This window comes from Halyomorpha halys, unplaced genomic scaffold (genome assembly GCF_000696795.3).
Source record: "Halyomorpha halys isolate HHAL.00 unplaced genomic scaffold, Hhal_1.1 Scaffold212.1, whole genome shotgun sequence".
Lineage (NCBI taxonomy): Eukaryota > Metazoa > Arthropoda > Insecta > Hemiptera > Pentatomidae > Halyomorpha > Halyomorpha halys.
The window spans coordinates 1,279,234-1,296,984 of NW_027107855.1; the positions used below are offsets into that span (position 1 = coordinate 1,279,234).

Here is a 17,751-nt window from a genome sequence, read left to right on the forward strand (position 1 = left end):
AAGGGTATGGTCTGTACAGTAAAATACTGAATCATGGTAATACATATATGATAAAATCTGAATAAAAAAAATATTTTGTAATATTACAGTCTTCAATAGTATAGATCTTACTATTAATGCTGACATTATTGACATACATATCTCAAAATAACAATTTTTTTTCATATTTTATACTGTTGAACTAGGATAGCTATGTGTCCAATAATGCACAAGAATAAAAGAAATTAACCCTCTATGCAACAGAATAATAGGTTATTTAAAAAATGAAAAAAATGCTAATTCTAATAATCTATTGCTGAACACTAACCCGCGGTGTTAAAAGAACCATTTTTTATAATAAAAGGAAAATGGTCAGGGTAATGTCAAAATAACTCAAATTAAAAATAAAAAAAGGAATTTGTCCATTTTATTTACATTTTCCAGTTAATTCATATAGATTTTACATCATTTTTAAATACAGCATAATTAATTTTTATTTCATGTTATCTTAGGCTGTTAATTAATGTAGGTGTTTGTATCTTTTTAAGCCCTGGAGATCATCTTCATTTTATTAGTTACATAGGCAATCAATGATCTTCTAAAATTGTTATGTGTAATAAGGCTATAGATAAAGGAGGGTCGGAAGGCAGAATGAAAACATAATTTTTCGAGTATTCTATACTTGTATTAATTTATCATTATAGTTTAGCTTACACCAGCAACACATACAGCGCACTTACCAATATTTTCAACCAAATTAGAAAACGGATGCGCAAAAAAGTGAACGCGTAACGGGAATGAGATGCAACGAATGGTAATTGGACGACCAACTGTTGTCGGATATTGGTCGACCCCAATCCTAGCTGACCAGGTTTACCCAGGATGGGATAATCCCAGTTATTGCTGACTTGGCGATGAGGTCCCAGTTATAAAGGAAGGGATCATCAATATACATAGCATTTCATCAACACTACGGCGCCCACGTGTGGTCTCTAGGTCAGGTCTTAACAGCAGGTTCGTTAGTGGAACTGAATTTGTAGAGCCAAGTTAGAGACACGGATAGGGTTTAGAGAAATAATAATAAATAAAAACAATTTTTTAAAGCTAATTAATAGCTTAACATTAGGTCTTTAGATTATAGGAGGATAGTCCGAGTAGTGGTAAATAAAGGTATCAAAATAGTAAACAAAAACTATTTATTGTTAACAAAAGTTTCACCTCACTTTGCAGGGCTTCACCAGGGCTGTAAAATTTAAACAAAGCTTATATCATTAGTTATTCTTCTGTTTGAATTTCACAAACCTCCTGAAGCCCTGCAATATGGGGCGAAACTTTGATTAACAATAAATAGTTTTCTTTTACTATTTGGATACCTTTATTTACCGCCATCCGGACCATCTTCCTACAATCTACTTCATACGATCAACTATCTTCTTCCAATTAGGTCTTTAAGTTTGAAATTTATCATCTATTTATTTTATTCTTTATTTACATTGTTGTCTTTATTATTTATTGTCGATCAATAAATTGGATGCACTTAAAAAAATTGATTCCTGAACATGAGATGAGAGAAAAGTACCTTAATTTAAAATGTATGAACTTTAAGCCTCCAATGGGGGCGTCGTCATATATATTGTAAGAGTGCGCTGGTGTATCATTGATTATTGAGGTCCAGCTGTCTTGTGTCCGTCCAGACACCGATATCATTAAACGCTACTTATATAAGATTTTGTCACTCCATCTGGATCTTTCTAAGGTAACCAACCTATTTGACCAGAGAAGGGAGTGCGAGTCAGAGTGGGCAGTCACGAAATATAAGTCAACCCGCTCAGACCGTGCTAAAGTCAACCGCTAAGCGGTGCCTCCGCAGGCTCTAGGTTGTTAAGGTGGCGATTCAACTCACTCGGTTACAACGGACTCAATTTGCTTACATAACCAGACAACAATCCGATCTTTCCATCTTTTTTTTGGCACAAAATTGTTTTTGCTAAGTTTTGTCCTGATAACGAAAATAAAAATGACACTGGAAAATATAGAGAGTAGAAGAGCTGAGAAATTATTTACCCGTAATTCAAAGTAAAACATAAGTTTATAACATAAAAACCAAATTCATACTTATAATAGTTTTAAGATACCTATTGCCACAACTCAGAATACGTTACCATACAAAGATAACAGAGATATTTACATCATTCTGTTGTACCAGAAACATTTACATAATTATATGAATTCAAAACAATAAAATACATGCTGTTAAGCCGATGGCTGTTTAAAATGAGATATGAAGATCATTAAACAGGGGTAAATATTTTTCAGCAATCCTATGTCCGAAGTCACTAAATGAACAATATCAACAAACAGTTATGAATATTTATGAAAATAAAAATGCCAACTCCAGCAATTAAATAGGAAATCATAATTTGAACTATAATAATTTAAATCACAATTAAATTCGTATTTTAATTAATTTTATAATAATGTAATGTATTACTTATATAATCCAACTTGAATTTCTGAAGTCTAGTAAGACTATAAATGTGGTAAGTATAATGTTTTTATAATTCGTTTTTTCCTCTGTCTAGCTATGTTTCCAAAGTGAATAGGTGAGAGGTCTTTGAACTCAATTGAACACCTGTTAATCAACTTGTGGAATCCCAGCTGACAACGATAACTTATCATAGACAAATGAATTGACAATACAATACGGAAGAAATTGGATTAATTTTGTAAATTTAAAATATTTGGTTTAAAAAGGTGAAATACTATATCTACAAATAAGAACGCATATAGCTACACATAACTTTTAATAAAGGTAAAGCAATCTATTAAACAACAGGATAGTTTAATTATCTTAGCTTAGGAAGTGCATTACGACCAACGTGTGGAAACCGAATACAACTATTTGTCATCGAAGCGGAACTGTCCCAGAAATGTGACAACCACCTGCGACGCCATACCCAATATTAAACCAGATTTTAGTATGACTCCATTAATATGAAGCAGTTTATCATTGCTATAAATTTTTGTCGACTGCTACGGAGTGCTTTTGTGTTAATTCACTTAATACCAATTTAGATTTAAAATTTTAGATACTAGGCGTGAAGACAAAATTTAATATATTTTAAATTTATAACTAATGTAGATTAATTTATTTTCTAGGGAATTATTAATTCCTATACATTTTATAGAATGTTTTTAGTCAGTGAATAATAAACAATTTTTTAAAATAATTTTTATCTTTTATGGGGGGGGGGAGGGGTGCAATAACAATTATTAGATTATAAATAATTTATTGATTTACTTGTTTAATAATGATTTTAATAGAATTCGGTGTCACTTTTTATACCAGAAGAAGTTATGGGCTACAAATAAGAACAAAACATTCTTAATTTTAACTAAAGACAAAAAATAAAATAAAGCAGTGAATTTTAAATTGTTTCTCAATCTTGGCATGTTTCCTTGGATCTCAATTAAATTTCCTAAATGCTTATTTTCACTTTAGAAATCAGAACATATGAGAATCAATTTATCAATTTCTAGTCATGTATTGACTTCTAAAATATTTATGTGATTCGTAGCCGAATTAGTAGACGCTACTGAAGTATATATTAATTCATAATTGGGGTAAATTTTGATACACACTAATTCCACGAAAGTTATTTTTTATATTATATGATGAGAAAGTGAAGCCAAAAAAAGGTGAATTGGCCACGCCCTTGGAGCTCGGTTTTATATTGAGGTAAATAGTAATATCTATCCATCATATAATGTAATTTAAACTTAAAAAGAAGAGGCGATTGGCTCCTTCTGATGGATTAAAATTCATATGAATAACTTAAATGTTTAAAATATTAATAAATATTTTATTAGAAAAGTGTTAATTAAGTTTCCTGTTTAAAAAAAAAGTTTAACAAGAAAAACCCTTTTAAAAATATTAGAAAACCGCATATTTCTACTGCTACGACATATACGTCATGTTAACCACCTATTTAAGGAATAATTGAAAAAAAAATTATCATATTTGCATCTTCTAAGTAAAAACATTTTTTAAACTTTTATGATACTATTTCTATGGGACTAATACTCTTATACCTACAGATTAGTTGATTCAATATGAGTAATGGTTACCATTATATTAATAATAGTTCCTATTTTAATAGCGGTTTATGATTTAATTATAACAAACGAACATAATGGAATTTGTCTATATTATTATTATAGTCTCACTATTCCCCACCCCTAGGACATGGCGCGAAACGGCACTGATCTCAAAGATGTTTATGAAGAAGAGGAATATCCTAAAACTGTTTAGCCTCTAGCCTCCACCATCCTGTCTTAGACAAAATTTATATCAGATAATGGAAAATATGACTGTCATTTCCTGAACCAATGTAGATTTAAAAGTAATATTCGATTAGGCGTTTCTTGGCCGCTGGAACATAAACTACCTTTCCATATACAGGTGAAATTTTTTCTCATATTTTAAATGACTGTAACCAATATTGCTGTGTAATAAATAATAATAAAAGAACATAATAAAAGGAAACCCAGGGGCTCTTTGAAATCATTGTATTAATACAATTAGATCTACCACGGTGTTCCCATAAATGTCTCACTCTACCACTTGTATTTTATCCATCAGTTTAGCGATGATTACTATTTTTTTGGCAATCGGCTGATGGAAAGAATAAGAGAGCCGATATCTGAAGACCAGCGTGGACTCAGAGGTATTAAAAGCTGCGGTGGTTTTCAGAGAAAGAGATAGGGACAATCTAGCGGCCTATTAAATGCCGAGAACATTGGACTAAGTAACATTAAAGCGCAAGTCATGGAAGAATAGGGTTAAAGAATCATTTTAATTCAACCTAAATTGCATTTAGAACAATCGTTTCAATATATGAAACAGAGTAAACATGAACAAGTGAAGGAGGTTAATACAAAGCTATTCTAGCAATGCCAAATTTTTCCGACCAGACACACTGGACAAATACTGTTCCAGTCCAATTGAATTCCAGGTCTTAAGGGATGCTATGGATCGACTCAGACACACTTGTTGATATGGGGCTTTCCGAGGTGGGTAATTCAACCTTTATAATCCTAAGGGTGGATTTTTAAAGTCAGTAGTTAGTAGAGCGAGTAGATTTCCACGGGTAGCAACCCTAATCCCCAGCTGCTATATGTGGAGTAATGCGTCTTGCATAATAAAGTCATCACAAGGCCTTTTTACAAACAAAAACTTTTATGCAAGAAGTATGTGACCTAAAATTCTTTACAGAGTCTCTTACAAACTCTTCATAAAAAGTTATCTACTTTTTAAGAAACCCCAAGGGTTCACATGTTCACAACAGACTTCAACCCAAAGTGAAGGAAAACAAAACAGAAAAATTGAATTCACGCTAACAATGACTAATTATTAATTCGATAATTGAAAAATTATTCATCTTTTAATTACCTAGTATTTAAAAATGGATGTAGGGAAAGTTAATTAATAATAAAATATTTACGTAGGTATTATTTTTAATTACATTTTTATAATCCATAAATTATTATTTAAAAAGCCATTTTTTAATTTGAATTCATCCTATTACTAGGTGTATCTTCACGGTACGAAGCCTGCATTCAATTAATCAACCTTAAAATATATCTATTTCCCAAACTTTAAATCCCTGAGAATGAATTTTCTGCTCTAATTAGTAGAATATTTAAAGTTGAAACAAACTATCAAAAAGTAATTTCATAAAAATAAAAATAATAATAGAATTTGAAAATGAGAATTTACTGTTTAAATGGATTGGAATAGCGTTAATATAATGAAGACTTTTTATAATGATAAGCAATAAAAATGTTAATCACTTAAATACAATTTTTAACCACTAATTATAATATATATTTCATCATCTAAATTCATAATAAGGTGTAATTGATAAGTATCGGGTGGATATAACTCACAAAAATAATTACACCGGCGTGATTATATGTTAGAATTAGTAAAAAATAAATTTAACTAGAAAAAAATAAAATAAGATCTATCAGATTTATTTTTATAAAATATGCAATTGTAATTGAACTGTACGATTTTTACATAAAAAATGGTACTGAACATTTATATAATAATGAATTAACTGATGAAAACCCGTAAAAGGTTATTTTCTTATTTTGGATAGATTGAACATATAAATTATATGCTTATATATACATAATCATACAATTAATCTAACAGTAAATTATATAGGTATAATCAGGATGAACACCCATTCAGATGGCTGAGAGCATGCTGAGGTCAAGGGGTGGGGCTTATCCTAGCTTTGCGTTGTGCATTTAGAGCTTAAACCTCAGATATCATTGAAATTATAGTCACGGCTTTTATTTGCACAACTGATGTTAATAAATAGAGAATTTTTAAAGGTTTTAGTAAGAAAGAGAATAACAAAATTACTTTTAAAGTTAATCGGAAGACACGCTGATAATGGAAGAAATTGGTTCAATTCCGGAAGAGATGATCAATATTTATTTTTTTGATGGACTTCTAGCGTAATGACGAACGTACTCCGTAGAAAAACGATCTGCTTGATAAAGAGATTGCACTTTCAACAATCCTTGGAGAATTCAGTCAATTAATAAATGTTTAAAATAATTAAATATAACTATATTATAGAGAATATATATTACAGAATATATTCAATACTTAATATTTAATAGAAAAGCAATCAATTCATTAGAAAGGTTTCACTTAGTATATTTGCAAGAGAATTATAGTGTGATTGTTCAACTTTGAATATAATTAAATTAACTATTAAACAGAAAGTAAACAGATATAAAATAAGATATAATTTGAAAATATAATTATTGATAAAAAAAATATAATTCAAGATATTCTCATATGCCATTCAGAGATCAGGGTGAATATTTTGTTGAGTTAAAATTTTTAAGATAAAAAATATGCCACTTAAGAGTGATATATCTAAATCATAGTTAGCCAATACGTAATTACAATTATAATTGTAATTAAAATTACATGGTTAATTGTAATTAAAATTACATGGTGAACTACTGCAATTATAGGACCACATTCACAAGCTAAGCCAAAGTAATTGCAATTACTAATTACATTCATATGTAGTTATTTTTTAGTAGTTATAATACAATTACAAGTAATTCTAATTGTGATGACAAATACTTAACACTGACTCTGTTTTCAATGACTCTAAAATATAAAAAAAAAAAAAAAACAGTTTAAGATTGCGCGCTGGCGTATGTATTTATCAACAAATTACGGTTTATTTATATATTTTTGAAGATGCTGAAAATAAATAACAAAAATCTATTTTATGATCGCGCGCCTACTAATCGATTTATTTTAACTTTTACAATCTCTGCTCATAAGAAATACGTTCAAATAAACTGAATTCACATATGAATTGAACTACAAGTAATTATTATTATAATTGCAATTATTTAGAGTCAAGAAGTAATTGTAATTGTGTTTTTTAATTACTTTAATGTGATTATTCTTCAAAATCACTAATTTTTGATCTTTTGAACCATTTAACGGTTATCTCAGTGTAATTATAGTGTAACTGAAGCATGTACATTTATATTGTAATTGTATATGTATAGATTCCATCAACATTCATGGATGTTACTTTTTGACATTATTTTATTTTAATATTGGCTATATAATCTATTTTGTTATTCCTTTTGTACAGGTACTTATTTTAATTAAAATCATAATTATCTGTAACTCTTAGAACGTCATTACTTAATTAATTGCTCTGTACAATGAACCGATCGATTTAATTACAGAAGCTGAATAATATAATAATATTTAACCAAGTAATGAAATTATAGAGCAAAACTTCAATTAAGGAAATGGAATTAGTTTACCTCAACCCCGGTACTGTCTAGTTCTTCAGTCAAAAATCAACTGGGCGAGCCTTGGGTAAATTATTAACAAGAGCAAAGGTTCCCGAAATTTATTCGCCGCAGCACCCTTGGGCTGAAAAAAATTGTTCAGAACCCCTCGAGCTATAAAACATTTGCTGCCTAATTATCCTTATAGCTCTTAATCAGGAAGATAAGCAGTGCAAATACTGGAATGCACTGTATATTTGCTAGTTTTATTTTAATTTTTTTGTTTTAGTTTTGAAAAAGTGGAATTGGCTTGGGGCACCACTACCCCATACTTTAGGGGCACCTGGTAAACCCTTAACGTAAACATTTTTACCATCAAATAAAGTTATAAAGCCATTTTAAACAGTAATTATATTTTTTCAATGAAGCGAAAATAAATCCATGAGGATAATGTTTAAATACATTTATGACATAATACAAAAATGTTAGGAACAAATATACTAAACGTAGCACATATATTTCTAAAAGTATATTGCATGTCTTATGCAGAAAATATTTTAAAGATTAAACCCAAGGCAATCCCAAGAAACTAACCGAGCTATGAGGACTTGTTTTAAACAGAGCCCCTAAAAATTAAGCCAGACAAGCATAAAATTAGATATGTGAAATTACATTAAAATAACCCGGAATGGTTCAGAATAATGAAATGATAAAAGCACGCCATAGAGACGGATATTTATTCAGGGATACTCCAGCCCTTGAAGTCACAACCAGCAATCAAGGCAAATTTGATTTCTTTTCAAATGGGTGAAGATTTTTTTTTTTATAGTCCGTTTTTGGGGTCAATGTTTTCAGACAATTACTAACAATAGATAACAAAGTAATCTAATACCTCTGACCAAAGACCGGTTTTTATAAGCCCTAAGCTATGTAATGGTAAAAAACTTTAAATATGTAACATTAAAAATTGCAATTATCTCATTTTAATATACACGATAAAAAACTTTAGAATTTAAAATATGCACTACTAGGCAAAAATTTAGGAACACAAAAAAAGATGATAGGCAATTTAATACTTTTTTGAATAAATGAGAGAAAAGTTAAAAATTAAATTTATAAGGAAACTTATAATAAAAGTACATAATAATAATAATTTTAGTTGAACAATTTTTATCAAATACCTGGGCTCTGTTTCATAATAATAGCTAATAGTATTAGTTCATAGTAGAAGTGTAGAAACTAGTGTGGTAGTAATGCTAATACTTATTTTTTTCATGACTATTAGTGATACTATAGGAATTAAAAAATACTAAAGTACAAGTTACTATCGTACAAGTCTATGTAATTGAATTAAGATAAATCTACAAGACTAATAGTATTAGTTTGTACTTTATTATGAAACAGGGCCCAGGTAGATCTTGGTTAATATAACAGTTATATTTTTACATCTTTAACAATTGATTATACTCTCGTACGAGAGACCCTATTTACTACGCTAGACTATTTACAACGCTATAAATATTAAACAATAAGTAACTATAAAAAAAAATGAAATAAATATATAAAAATAATAATTCTTAATAAGTGAGAAAAAAAGAAAAGAAAAGTTAATAACAAAAACAATGATATTTAAATCTATAAATATCAATACATAACTGACTTCTTATGGGGAAAAAAAATTAATTTTAGAAAAATTAATAAAATAGTAGTAATAACAATGATAGAAATAAATGATTATAAAATTTATAATAGGATGTCCTGCAGCAGCCTGGGCTTCATTCTTCAGGATGAAGTTGAATTTCCCAAGTCATAAGTTACTTTAAAAAATAAAACTAACCGATAAGTTGTGAGGTGGAATTTACTAACAAAGATGGTGAGGTAGAGTATAACGGTCCTGTCACAAGTCGTATTTGTCGTATTCGTTATGACAAGTCGTATTTCATCTCATGTTTAACAGTTTCCATAGACAATTTTTTTAAAAATAAAATATTGACTAATGACTGGAATCGATGAACAAGAACAAGTTGTATTCACTTATTATTTAAAATTAAAATTTTAAATAGAAAGTTAGTACAGCATTTAACCTTAATAATCGAAAATACTCAACAAAATGAAAAAAAAAATCTTAAAACCTTGTGGGTAACAGGAAAAAAAAAAATTGTGTTGACATCGCTCAAATATCAACTTGGCACCGTGGTCTTCATATAAAAGAACAAGAAGTTGTAAACTTTCAAAAGGCAGAACATTTTCAATATTTTAAAAAAGAAAAAAACATATTCATATCAAGTACACCAACAACAGACAAAATATTTTAATTTATATATAATAGTCACATACAAAATTAAAGAAGGTTTATGTCCCCTTTGTAACAGAGAACTTGATGCATCACCCGCCTTTCGTCTTTTATTTATTCTAGAATTTTATTTATTTCATAAATACTAAAGCAGGGATAATTAAACTTAATTTAATTGTTCAAACGAGTTCCCTGTTACATTGTCACCGAATGAATTTACCCAGACAAAGTCTTAATTAATAATTATGGCTTAACAAGTATTGTGTAAGTGGCCGTCGGTGATGAACGTTAAAAATTCAAATATAAATAATAAAGCTGAATGTACTAATTGAATATCTGATGTTCAATTAAGACACTGAAGTGAGTCTTGTTAACGTTATTTAATTAACATTTGATTTTTTTATCATTGTGTCCCACTCTCGCAATTCTGTTCGAACCTATTGTAAGTTTTATTTTAACTAGTTTTGTTTAACTATTTGTTTTTATTTTAGTTTTGTAATAGAAATTTACTTGTTAATAAGTAGTCGATTTTCCTTTACAAGCAAGTAATTATTTAGAGCCCTCTGTTAATGGGAAATTATTTGTTTATTAAATGGAAAAGAATACATAGCAAAAAAAAACTACGAATACGACATAACAAAAAATATTTTTATCAATGAAAAAACATTAGTTATAGCAACAAAAATTGATAGTCGACTGTTATTAAAGATATTTTATTTAATGATATTTTCTTCATCAAGATATTTTAGTCATTTTAGCCCTCTATTTACATCAGTACTGTATTTATTACGTTACCATTTGACGGCAATACAAAAAATAAAATGAAAACAAAACATGTTAGGCAATCTAGACTAAAATAACAAACCCGTTGATTACTAATTAGTTAATTATGGAATAATAATTCATAAACACACTTAAAGTGTAACATGTTATATATTTATGGTTTTGATTTTTAAGGTACAATGTTATATGTGTAAAACTTTAAAACCATTATCAGAATTAATTTTTACAACCATACACGAATTTCAGCTTCACTCAACTTACATATATAATATTATAATCCGATTTGGTAGCTAAGGGAGTTGTGTTTGAAGTTAATAATTCTACCTAATAATTCCAGGACTGGGAACTTACTTTCATACATTTGGAGGAGAACTTTGGGAAAGACAGAACCAAGAATTAACTGGCGCAACCACACTGAGTGAAAAACAACTCATATCAAACTTTATAATTAAATGCGGTTTAGAAGTCAGTGTATTGATGATTGATCCAAAAAACTATTTTGGAAAGTATTCTTCAATAATAAAATTAAAGATTGATATGCCTAAATACCTCGTGATATGTTACAAAGGAAAAAAAAATCTTAATATTTTTTTAATTTTGTGCCAAGAAATTTGAAAATGAAAGAATCTTAATTTGAACAATCCCTATTCTGAAAAAAATGCCTAATAGCATTTCAAAAAATATTAATTTAATCTTTAAAAGAAAAAAAAATCTAACTAGACACTTCCACAAGAATGATTTTAGGGGAAACTAATTAGTTACATATATCTAGTTAATTACTGGAAAATACTATTTATTGTGTTATAAAGATCAAGGTAATCTATGTAAAAACTGTGGTCATTTTTTGTTTTTTTGTGTAAACATTTTTAGCAGTAATTTCAATGGTTGGCCGAATATTCACACACAAAAAAAAATCTTGAAGGAGTTCCCGATATCTTAAGTGTATACTATATCCCGATATACTAAGCTTATCAATGAATGTTTCAATGGTTTCATTTGTGCAGGGGCCATATTTATCTTCTCTGTACCGGTCCAATTTAATATATGTACTGCCGAAGCGAGGACAATTCGATGCCACAAGGCAATCAAAGGGAGAAGACTCAGTAAAAGCATATATAATACATGAAATACACTGATGTACATATAATGTATGATGTACTGATTTATTTTATTGAAGGGTATGAAAAAAAAAGTTTCATTTGTAACTTAAATTTTTAAAATAATAGGATTTTTTTAATTATATTTTTCTGTTTTGCATATCGGAATTCTATAGCTTGATAAAATTATTTTGGTTTAAAATAATAAAGGAAAATATAATTAGATTAAAACTGAGTCAGGTAAGCGGACATTTAATTAAAATTAGCAATTTTAATCTCTTTTATTTGAAATGGGGCTTACCGAGTATTCAATTATATGTTCTGCTATTCTCTGGAAACTCTGTAATTTCTGGTATTTCAGAAGTGTTCATTTAAATGGATATTATTTGAGCATTTACAGTGAATTTATTTGTAATCGGATGTTGTATCCAAACGTTGTGTATCAATTAAGTCTGAATTTTAATACAGATTAAAATTGTATAATGTATATTTACTTAAAATAAACCTTGAAAATGAAAAATAATTTTTAATAAGGGAAGGTGTATCAAATGGAAATCAAGGATAAACATTGAGAAATCAGTTCAAATAACTTTTACGCTCCGTCGTGGTATATGTCCTCCTGTTTTTCTAAATGATCAAAGTTTAACCCGGACAGACACAATAAAATACCTTGGATTGACATTAGACAAACGACTTACATGGACTCCCTACATAAAAATAACAAAACAAAAGCTAAATTTCCGACTTAAATTATTATTTCATCTTTTAAATAAACGATCAAAATTACCACTTTCAGAAAAACTAAAGATTTGTACTTACCTTCTCAGACCAATTTGGACTTACGGTGCACAAATTTATGGATATGCCAAAAAAACTAACTTACTGAAACTGCAACAGTTTCAATCAAAATTACTAAGACTGATCAGTAGTGCTCCCCCCTACATCAGTAACAAGAACTTACACAAAGACTTACGAACTGCCTACGTACAAACAACCATTAAATCATTATATAAACGGTTTCACGACGCACTTCCAACACACACTAACCCTCTAATTCAAGGACTATCAACACTAGACTTAGCAGATACGAGACGACGTTTACGAAGGAGCTGGAATAGGGACCTCTTAAATTGATTTTTAAATTTCAATTTTAATGGAGAGGCATCATTGGATGACCTTAACCTTCATGCCTTCATGACTTTTTTTTTTTCTCTCTCTCTCTCTCTCTACATCTCATTCGCTGGTTGTAAAAATACTTTTACAGTTGTGAATTAACTTAATAAAGTAAAAAAAAAAAATAAAAAAAATAAGGGAAGGCATAATAAACCATAGTTCTCAGAGTGGTCTTTTTTAGCAAATTATCCCCCTCCCTCCCCCAAAAAAAGATTCTTAAATTTTGTTTTAGTTTGAAAGGGATTTTGAAACATAATTCGTATTCTTTGAAATTAATTTTGTGATTTTCAAGAGAAAAGTCATTTTTGTTTTTAATATTAAGAATTCAGATTCGTTTGAATAAAACTCAATAATTTTAACTCAATATTTGCTGTATCTTCAATTTCCCACGTTTCTCTTATATATATTTTTTTTCAATCAATATTTGTATTTAAGATTATGAAAACTGTTTTATTTAATTGGATATTAATGCACCTTATTGAAGGTATGGTAAATCATGGGTAAGATAAATATGAAATAAAAACCTACAAATCAGTTCACATAATCACATTTGAATTGGAATTTGGCAAAATGTAGCAGTTTGATGAACGAATAAATTTTGAATAATATTTGTTGAGAATAATGCAAAGGGTCCGAAACGCATCAGAATTATAATTAAAATCAGAAGGTATTATTATTTTTTTTCATGTATAGTCCTACTGATTTTTAGTTAGGTTCATCCAATGTTGCATTTTATATTTTTAAATATGAAAACAAAAATAAAGGAAATTTTGTTGAAATAAAGGAAGGTTTGCATTATGAAACAAATAAGAGACATATTTGAACTGAACTTTTTTTTTGTTTTATTTTTCCCCTTTTGTTTGTATATATTCCCTTTGAAGAGGGTTATTGTGAAGGTAATCCCTACACGTATTGGAAAGTCCTGTAAGGGAAACCAGCTATGCCTCCGGGTTGGCTTCAACTCGTAAAGTTGGATTTAGGTATGTTTATAAAACAGAGGTAAAAAAAAATAGAAAAAAAAATGCAAATACGCACAGTAAACAGACAATATAATACATAGAATAACATAGTTCTTAATAAATCAGAGTGGGCATTTTGTACAATCTTTTTTATTCTATTCAGTCCGCTGGGTAAAATTTTATTAGTTTTTTGTGACCAAGATTGTTATCGGTAGTGGATATTAGGAAAACTGTACTGTAACGTTTCTCATCATTTATATATTTACTTGGTTGGTCACTTGTAGCGGGGTTTTCGTGAAATTGAATTTTGTTTTTTCCTGTTGTTATTACTGTTGTTATTATATTTCTCCTAGGTTTTTATTAATAAAATAATATAGAATCAATAAAAATATTCCATTTCTATTACGTATATGTTTAAGTTAAATTGAAATTGCATGGTTGAACTATTAATTAACTCTTCAAAAAATAAACACTAGTTTTTTTAAATAAAAAACAAAACTTTTTTTTATTTTTTCCGGACAATTAATATTTATTGATTTCGACCAGGACGGAAGAAATAGTTCATTATATTTAAATCTTTTTATTTTATGATGTAAACCTTTTGGTTTTATGATATAAGTAATATATAGGTAACAAACCTTGTTTCTTAACATTAACATTCAACTATGGGACAGTATAAAATAATCTTCCAATAACCGAAAAAAAATCTATAAATCACGGGTATATAGAAACTAATACTATCTGAACTGGTACTATTTGAATTGAATTAATTTTAATGAAGATTTAGGGTATATAGTAAGATTAAAATAAGAAAAATTCAAGCTCTTTCATTCTGGTTGGAACATAACAAAAAGGCTTACAGACATATTAAGAAATGCAAAATATCATGTAAAAACGCAAATTTTCGATATTGTATGTAACTGCTGAAGAAAGTGTATAAATCTAAAGCCCCGCTTATATCTCCAAGACATTACTAATATTAATATATATATATATATTAATACCGGCTAAGACTGAGAATCGGTTAATCTGGAGTAAATAAAATAAAAAAATATCAAATGTATGTTACTTTAAAATGAACAAGCATATTCAAGTGTGATGGAAATTAATTATTCAACCAATTTAAAATATTTAAAAAATCTCTAGAAACATGATTAAATTCAAGTATACAAATATTTGTTAAGCATTTATTAATAACTAGTCAGTTTTTATTTTACTGAACTAATTTCTCAGCATTTTATCAATTTTTTGTTACTGGTTTTCTACTGCATATACAAGTCACTGGAGGGTTTTCAAGAAGAGATAATCAAAAAAGTAAAGATATTCAATGGCTTGTACTGTGCTGTATCAAATGAAATAAAGAAAAGGTTTTGTACAAGTAATGTATGTTTCAATAAAGTAAATTTAAAGCAAAAAACAAAAATAATAATTTGTTATGATCACGAAACTGATGAACCGAAAATTTCATTGTTGCGAAATGAAGGTAATATCAATTTATATGTATAACATATATTAGTATAATATAATATAATATTACTATATATTTCTTACAAGTATATATAGTAATATAATATTACTTATATACTTCTTATTTATATATTAGTGATATATTATATTACTAATGTATTAAGTGATACTTCATACTTACTACTATGTATAATTACTTATGCTGTTTGTATCCACTTTAATGAATACTTCTTTTTTATAATGGAGCCAATTACTTGTGATGTCATAACAGTTGTAACATGTAATTAATGATGTTATGAAAATATTGTTTTTCCCAGAGACGTTTTTTTACCTTTTCAGCACTCTCTATCACTAACTAATATTTTACTTAAATCTCTTTTTAATATATTGTCCTCATAGTTAATTGTTTTTTTGTAATTGAAAAACAATTAACTATGAGTTTTAATAAAATTGATTAGCGATTTCACCAGAGATATTTGATTACCTTTTTAGCACTCTCCGTCACGTATTTCATAGTATATTACTAAATTTTCACCCTTTAAGATGTAATAATTTTTTTAAATGAAACTAAAAAATGAAAATTTCAGATTATTTCACAAGAAAATCGTTGTGAAATAATCTGAAAAAATTGATTTGCTACTTAAGTAGTGACTGTTATTTTCCCTTGTTTAGTAATCTGAATTTTTCACTAATCTGAACTCCGTTGAATTTAATTATTTCGGATTAGCGAGAGTCCACTATCCTTATAAAAGTTTCTAATCAGACAAAGGATAGGTGAAGTTCTATTTTATATATTATCTATAAATGATTAATAAAAGAGATAGGCCACTGACCGGACCTTTGTGAATAATTCCACTTCAAAGGAGAATATCCTTTTTTTAATCATCAACTGGTTCGTTCCCTATCCCCTACCACATATTCTAGTCTGATATAGCAAAAGGCTCCTACGTCAAACACCATCAAGTCCTTTGTGAAAGGATTGAGTTCGCGGTCCGTAGGGAATTAACGTTTCCATTTCAAAACGATTCCAGCGGTGCCAACTTTCCTCTGTAAATTGTCTTAATTGTAATATGAAACAAAAGGGCAGAAACCTAAGCTTACGTTAACTAGTTCAATGACGAATCGAAATTCATTAATAATGAAAGAAGAAAACGTAATGAGTAACTTCATGACTATGAAATTATGATTATTATAGGAATCTATATGCCTTATTAAAACCTTAAGAACATTACTTAAACACATGCCTTGATGATTCTCAGGGTAATAAGCGTTAATACTTCATGAAATTAGCAAGGAAATATAACTAGCAAATTAGGGGAAGTGCTTTAGAAAATGCGTTGTTTAAATTATTGATATCATTAACATTAAATGCGCTGTTAGAGTGCTTTACTCATATCAAAAGTATTTCAACTTCAGTGTCAAATGTTAAAAGATTAATAATAATAATAAATTATAACAATTTTCCACCATGAATAATTTTCTCATAAATTTTATTACTTACCACCACTATTTCAGTGAGAATAGGCCGGTTAAAGAATTAAACTAAATAGTATACTTATTTAAATACGTTTTATATTTATTTTACAAAGGGCACAAACTAAACTATTAAATATAATAAATTTCGTTGCATAAGATATGAATATATATCTATGAATTTTCCAATTAATGATAATTCAAAAATAAGTGGTTATATTTATTATATAATTTTATATTGTAAAAAAATAAAACCTAAAGATGAACTCCAAATGCCGTTTATAATTGGAGATAATATTTTTTTGGGTAGTGCTTAACACTATTAATTCATGAACCTTTCCTATATAGGACTGGATTATATAAATTTAGTAGTTTTAAAATAAACAAGGTTATTTATGCTAATATTTACCAAAAAAGATTTACATCTACTCTATTATCGTTGTTTATTTTCATTTTTTATTTTTTCAGCCATGTTACATTTTTAACATGAACAATTTTTATGGGGGAAAAGTACAGAGCACTTCTATTAGGAAGGCCCTTTTGGGATTTAAGAGGAAAATGCATCAATATGGCTACTGTTGTTTATTGATAATTAAAAAAAGAACAATTTTTATGGGGAAAAAGTACAGAGCACTTCTATTAGGAAGGCCCTTTTGGGATTTAAGAGGAAAATGTA

At 28.3% G+C, this 17,751-nt stretch overlaps 1 protein-coding gene and 1 non-coding gene across 15 annotated transcripts in view; both read right to left on the reverse strand.

Moving 5' to 3' along the window:
* CadN (Cadherin-N) overlaps window positions 1-17,751 on the reverse strand; it is a gene marked incomplete at its 5' end in the record, with an annotated part of 700,644 nt that overhangs the window by 282,809 nt on the left and 400,084 nt on the right.
* Window positions 11,868-11,971, reverse strand: LOC112211010 (U6 spliceosomal RNA). Its single transcript, XR_002945405.1, has one exon. It is a non-coding gene; the product is annotated as a U6 spliceosomal RNA (small nuclear RNA).